We start from the raw sequence: 7,345 nt of genomic DNA, 5'->3' as shown, positions 1-7,345 counted from the left end.
GGCTGCTTGCTTCATTACAAGCCTTTAAAAGCCCAGATATTATTCCAATTGGTAGCTGGGTGCCGTCTGCTTTCTTCACCACACTTTGCTGTCGCAACCTTGTCTTCATGATCAGCTTTTACATGCACAGGAGGTGATTGAAAATACCATGGATTGGGTCAGGTGCGCCTTTGCCCTCAACGTGACCTCCTTGCTTTTGCACATTCTAAAGAGGTCTTTTGCAGCCCAAGTCAATATCATGTTGACTGTTGTTCCCATGGGAATTGATTGTGGATCCAAACAAAATTAAATCCTTGAAAACATCAATATTTTCTCCACTTGTGAGGTTGTTTATTGGTCCAGTTGTAAGGATTTTTGTTTTCTTTATGTTGATTGCACGAGTGTGGTCAGTTCGTACTGTGATGGCTTATGTGTTGCTGCCATGCTAAAAGCTGTCACTAGTATTTCAAATGCTAACAGCCTTTCAAAGTGAACAGGTTGCAGCATAACTTCGAAAGTAAGAACAGACAATAAAGAAGGATTCGGATCTCCACTTTGGAGGAAGGGGCCACTGAAAACCTTATGCACAATCCTCACATGTCTCCCCTTATTTGCACTCCTTGATTATGCATTCTTTTTTTTTTCCAGAAGAGAATGTGAGCACAGTTCCTCACTACTACAAATTATGTAACCAAGTTTCCCACATTTGGGGAACTCACAGGGGTGAGCACTTTCAGAATGCAATAGATAAACCTTCTTGCCCTGGGTAAGTCACTTTCATGATCATATTACCTCTCCTGCCAAATAAATAAGTTTGTTCATTTTTCACTTTCATCAAGCAGATTTCTGCTCTGGCCCTCTTGGCCAGCAGGAGATTGCTCTCCCTGCTGTTATGTCAATGCTGACTTATAGCTACACTCTGTGGGTTGCAGAGACTGTAACTGTTTATGGGAGTAGAAAACCCAGTCTTTCTCCCGCGGAGCTGCCGACAGCTTTGAAGTATTGACCACGCAGATCTCAGCCCAATATGTAAGCACTACACCAAGGCAGAAAATTCATTTCCTGCACAGTTTCTTAACTCTTGTTCAAAATAGCCTTGAATTTTGAGTTCATACTCTCATTGCTATCAGAACAAAAGGACCTGACATGTGTCTCGTTTAGACAGAGCATCGATGGGCCCCGTTATCTTATCCATTCTGCTACTCTCTGACTTTTGACAGGCACAATGAATACATTCACATTTAGTATCATTATTTATAAACTCCAAACTCACTGCTATAGAGACCATTTCAACTGTCATTGTGGGTTTCCAAGACTAACCCTTTATGAGGGTAGAAAGCCTCCTCTTTCTCATGCCGTGCAATTGGTGGCTTCAAACATCTGCCTTGGTAGTTAGTAGCCCAACATATAACCACCACACTACGAGGGTTCCTTTAATTATTGACCGTATGGATTGAGTACTGTCATTTGCTCTGTGTGTGTTTTTAAATTACTTTTGCATTTGTGTTTACTAAGTGTGATTTTCCAGTTTTGTGTGTGATTTATTCACTCTCTTTGAACTTGTTCCCTAATTTGTTATTTTGTCTCCAAGTTTAAAATAGTCTGTTCTATATTTTAAGCATCATTTATTATTTAAAAGTGCATTTTGATTTATTTATTATCTAGGAAAGTTGTAAGATACCAATATAATCTCTAGAATAATAAATTTACAAAAATTTAAACCAAACAGATTTTAAAAGCTTTTTTATTTCTTTCACTGTTATTGTACAACACAAATATCTCCTTGTGAATACACACAAAAATCCCTAGAGAAGATAATTCTGCTTCATTAAAATACAGAATGTAGATATATATATATATATATATATATTCACTCCTAAAAATATTTTGTTCTCCATGTTGGCAAGTGTAGAATAGAATATTTCCCCAAACATTCTATGGCAAGAATAAAACTTACATTAACTTGCAGTTTTTGCACAAATGTATTTAAAATTCATAGATCTTCTTTTTGATTTTCACCAAAGAAATGGTCATGAGAATATGGAAAACTAATCATAGCTTTCAAATATTAGTTAAGTGATCCTTTTCAAAACCCTTTTTCTTTTTTTCAAAAAGTGGGTATTCCATGGCCATTTTAATTGTGTAGTTAGCATCAAACTACCAAATAGATGCTAAAATCATCTAAGTGGTACATGTCATTGCCACCAGCTCACAGTAAATGGCCAGGCCCTTACTCTCAATTAGCCTCTTAAACAGTCTTCTGATTTATGTTAGTTATAAATGCAAGTTTTAGTAGTGTACATTTTCATAGACTCTTTAAAATAAAAAACATCAAAGATGGCCTAATGACCATACTATCAAATAAAGAAAACTAGAAATATAGACAAATTTCTCCCCCAAGAAACATTTTAATATTTTGTCTCTCTTGTTTCTGAAATTTTAACTCTCTTCTTTAACCAATCTTTTTAAATTTAAAAATCTTTAAATTTGATTCTCATAGCATCATTTTTGAAAAAGCTAGGAAATACTTAAAAAATCATTTTATAACAACAGGTTTTGCACCTTTTGACACAGTGTTTCTGCTGATTTTATAAAAGCCAAAGTTTACCAAACTTTTCTGTATCTGTTGTTTTTATTTGAATATCAGTGCAACAGGTAGAAAGATTTTGGAATCGAACCCCATTCAGGGACTTCAAAACCTTCTTGGAGACATTTGCTAGAAAATGGTTTACAGCCCAATCTTTGGGATACGAGATATGAAAAGTATGTTTTCCCAATGTGTTAGACAGGGTTCTCTAGAGAAATAAAACCAGGACACTTATTATATAAAGACTCGGGCAGCTGAATCTTTCTTAAGGCAATGCAGGCAGTCTAGCCGCAGGCAGTAAACAGCAAGGCAGGTCACCAATAGTCAGCAAGGCGACAAGATACAACCTTTCCAAGCTCACGCGATGTATATACCAGCAGTGTGGTTAAGCAGGTCTCAAAGGAACCTCAAGCTCTAGCGACACAATCCACTGGCTAGCAGTCCCACAGGTAGTGTAGCTCACAAGTTGAGGCAGAGCTGCAGATGGTCCGATCAAGAGAGAGAGAGGCGGGGCTTGCTAATCCATTTATCCTTTTGCCCTTCTATCAAACTGTGACGTTATTAATCCCACATGTTTCTATTGGCCAGATTGGCATAATATGCCTACCTACTACAGTCTACCCCCTGTCAACTTGGCACCTGTATACAATTCTTTAGCCATATATAATTTCCAGACATTAATGAAATCACACTTACAGCTAACATCAACCATCTGTCATACATATAAATGAAAGCACACTGAATCTAATTGTATCTAGTACACCATACTTGAACAAAGGAAAGATATTCAATAAGCACATAAAAAGAAGGTAAACTGACAATCACAAACCTTGCCTTTGCAGTTGATCATATGGCCATATCTGATAGTTAGAACTGCCTTCTACTACTCATTCTGCACGACCTTTGCCCTTGGCCAGCACCTCAGCTGGCTCTGGTTGTTTGCCTGGTGGGGGAACCCAGACCTTCATTCCTAAGGGGTCTGGGTCATTAGATGTCCTGTCAGGATTGGGTTGATGTAGCTTACTATTTACTTTAATCACAGGGCATGGTAGTACTAAGAAATGGCCTATAAGAATCTCCTGGATACCAGACATGTTCTTCTTTATCTCCATTATGTAGCACCCATCCAGTTTCTCCTTGGTAATCAGGATCAATTACACCACTCAGTACAATGACACCCTTCCCGATCTGTTAATCCATAGACATGAGAAGCCCAAAGTGGCCAGGGGGCATTCTCAGCTGCAAGTTCAGTGGTATCGATGTTGTGTTTCCAGGTGGGAGATTCCCTTCCTTGGGGACTAGGACCTCCAGGGCTGAAGTGCATAGGGTTGCTGGGACCAGAAGTGAAAATGCTGCAAGGGGATCACTAGGGGTAATAGTGAGTGGTGCCACTTCAGCTTCCACCCCTTGGTTCTGGACCCATACATCCTGGCTATTGGAAACACAGCACCATATTTTGGTGGCTTGTTTAAAGTGTATACAGCTTCCTGGAGAACATTGCCCCACTCCCACAAGTTGTTGCCACCTAGCTGGCACAATAATTGAGTTTTTAGGAAGCCATTCCATCGTTCTATCAAGCCGGCAGCTTCAGGATGATGAGGAACATGATATGACCAGTGGATTCCATGGGCATGGGCCCACTGCAGCCCTTTATTTGTTGTGAAGTTCCTTGATCTGAAACAATGCTATGTGGGATGCCATGCCAGTGGGTAAGGCATTTTGTAAGTCCACGAATGGTAGTTTTGGCGGAAGCATTGCGTGCAGAGAAGGCAAATCCATATCCAGAGTAGGTATCTATTCCAGTAAGAACAAAACGCTGTCCCCTCCATAATGGAAGTGATCCTATGTAATCAACCTGCCACCACATTGCTGGTTGATCTCCCCAAAGAATTGTCCCATATCTTGGATTCAATGTTGGCTTCTGCTGCTGGCAGATGTGGAACTCAGCAGTGGTAGTGGCCAAGTCAAGTCAGCCTTGGTGAGTGGAAGTCCATGTTGCTGTGCCCATGCATAACCGCCATCCCTGCCTCCATGTCCACTTTGTTCATGTGCCCATTGGGTGATAACAGGAGTGGCAGAGGAAAGAGGAGGACCAGTCTCCACAGTGCGTGTCATCTTATCCACTTGAGTGTTAGAGTCCTCCTTTTCAGAGGTAACCCTTTGGTGAACATTCACATGAGACACAATTATCTTTACTTTCTTGGCCCATTTAGAGAGGTCTCTCTACATACCTCTCCCCTGCACTTCCTTGTCACCAATTTTCCAATCATGTTCCTTTCAATTTTCTGACCATCCAGACAAGCCATTAGCCACAGCCCATGAATCAGTGTACAATCTCACATTTGGCCATTTCTCCTCCCAGGCAAACTGAACAGTCAGATGCACTGCTCCGAGTTCTGCCCATTGGTAGGTCTTCCTGGATTTCCTCTTTGGAGGCAGGAAACACCTCTCTCTCTCTCTCTCTCTCTCTCTCTCTCTCTCTCTCTCTCTCTCTCTCTCTCTCTCTCTCTCTCTCCTCACTCCCTGAGAGACACTTTACTGACAAGACACATGGCGCTATACCCTGGCAGCTGGAGAAGCCCCATGGATCTTCCCTGATGCAACCAGACCTCTGGAGCCAGAGAAGCCATGTAGAGACCCCTGCCAGTGCTGGGATGCTTACAATGCCACTGGATCCATAAGATTCCAACCCACTGGTCTGTGATCCTCCTGCATTCAGGATCGTTGCCATGTATTTCGTGAGTCTGAAGAGGACTTTGTAGATTGGTATCAGACATATGGGCTAATGTTGGACTTATGGACTTGATCTGGACTGGGCTGGGACATTTTCTCAATATTCAATTGCTCTTGTAGATAAACCTCTTTGTTATATACATATGAGAGTCTATGCATTTGTTTCTCTAGTCTACCCAGACTAACACACCCAATAAAATAATACACTGTATTTTCACATGTGGCTGGAAAGACTAGAATTTGGGATATAAAAGCTTAATTGTATGCTGTTGCAGAATATACAAAGGAAAATGGTGCTTGCAGATTAATTAAATTCTAAACCTATGAACCGAAAACGTGGACAGTGTATGATAGGTTCAATTTTCTTTATTATTGTCCAACACCGGTCCTTTTGAGAGAAAGAAAAAGATCACAGTGCTGACCAGGTAATTCAATAGGTTAAGTCAAAGTAACTGTTGAAAGATAATAGCATGAAGGAGGTGGTTATTTTATGGCATCTTCTTTCATGGAGTTCTTGGAAATTTTGGACAGCCTCTCTTTCCCCAACCTTCCACAGCTGTTATATGTCGTTCACCAACCGGCTGCATTGAACTTGCCAAACAAGGTGGGTAAGGGCCAATGGTAAGATCAAAGGTACAATTTTTTGGACATTCTTTTCAAAGTACTGAAAAGGCCTATGCCATCACACTTGGTCAGGATACTCATCTGAGAAGCTTCTTTTAGCACCTGCTGATTAAGCATAGTGTGATACTACCAGAAGAGTTTCATGGTGATGTAATACACCACCACCACATCCATAGTGTAGTGGTCATACACCAAGAGAAACAGAAGATTTCAACTATATTTAGAAGCCAGCACATCCAATGATACCTCCAGAGTTCCTGAGGGGATACTCCTTGAGAAACAAGTATGTGTTAACATGACCATGTGATCACTGTACAGATAGTCTCCACACCTGTTGTGGGAGCTGGTGTGTTAGTCTGGGTTGACTAGAGAAACAAATTCATAGACATGCATATGTGTATCAGAGAGAACTTTATACAAGAGCAATTGAGTATAGAAAAAACATCCCAGCTCAGTCCAGATCAAGTCCATAAGTCTGATATTAGTCCATATGGCCAGTACCAATCTATAACGTCCTCTTCAAACTCATGAAACACATGCAATGATGCTGAATGCAGGAAGATCACAGGCCAGTGGGTGGAAAATCTCGAGGACCCAATGGCAGTAGAAGCATCTCAGTGCTGTCATGGGTCTCCATGTGGCTCCTCCAGCACCAGGGCACCGGTTGCATCAGGGAAGCTCCATCAGGCTCATGGTCAGTAATGTCTCCCAGTGAGTGAGCGTGTGTCCCGCCTCCAGTGAGCTCTTTATCCTCCTTAGCGCCTCCATATGAGGTCATCAAGCTGTGACCTGACTGACAAGTTAAATTCCACCCCTCCACGCTTAAGTCTCAAATTGACAACAGGTTATGTAACTACCACAGCTGGCAATGGACAGACCACCTCCAGAAATGCGCTTCATTATTCTGACAGTTGGGCTTCGCAGTCTTTGAAAAGCTTAGGAGAATACTTGAAATCCATACTGGGTAGTGGGAGTGTAGTTATATGCATTGCAATGTATGGATATAGCTGCAGCATGCCAGCTGTGCAGAAAAATCTTCCGTTAACAATAGACTTGCATTTTAAGAACAGCCACTGAATTAACCAGGGCCCTACAAGGATCATGCCATTCATTTCACAAAGAGAGAAGATCCATTGCACCTGGTTAAAATGGTCAAAAACATTTCTAGTTGTGGGAGGCTGCACCTTCATAGGAGATGCTCATTCATGGACTCCTGAGATCAAGTATACTGTATGAAGTCATTGTTATAGTCACTGTGTTGATCCATCTGATTGATGGCCTTCCTCTGTTTTGACTACTGTCTACTAAGCATTATGTCCTATCCAGGAAGGTACATGATATGAAATCTCATCATCCTCACTTCTAAGGAGAAATCTGGCTGCACTTTCTCCAAGACAAATTTGTTTGCGCTTCTGGCAGTCC

The 7,345-nt window shown here is 41.3% G+C and overlaps 1 non-coding gene and 1 pseudogene across 1 annotated transcript; both read right to left on the bottom strand.

Moving 5' to 3' along the window:
- Positions 1–624: 624 nt before the first annotated feature.
- Positions 625–791, bottom strand: LOC142435130 (U1 spliceosomal RNA). The gene has a single exon (XR_012781264.1). It is a non-coding gene; the product is annotated as a U1 spliceosomal RNA (small nuclear RNA).
- A 5,067-nt stretch (positions 792–5,858) lies between these two features.
- On the bottom strand, positions 5,859–7,113 carry LOC142433397 (phosphatidylcholine:ceramide cholinephosphotransferase 1 pseudogene; annotated as a pseudogene).
- Between the last annotated feature and the right edge of the window lie 232 nt (positions 7,114–7,345).

This window comes from Tenrec ecaudatus, chromosome X (genome assembly GCF_050624435.1).
Source record: "Tenrec ecaudatus isolate mTenEca1 chromosome X, mTenEca1.hap1, whole genome shotgun sequence".
In the NCBI taxonomy this organism is placed as follows: Eukaryota; Metazoa; Chordata; class Mammalia; order Afrosoricida; family Tenrecidae; genus Tenrec; species Tenrec ecaudatus.
This window is presented reverse-complemented; position numbering and strand designations above follow the sequence as displayed.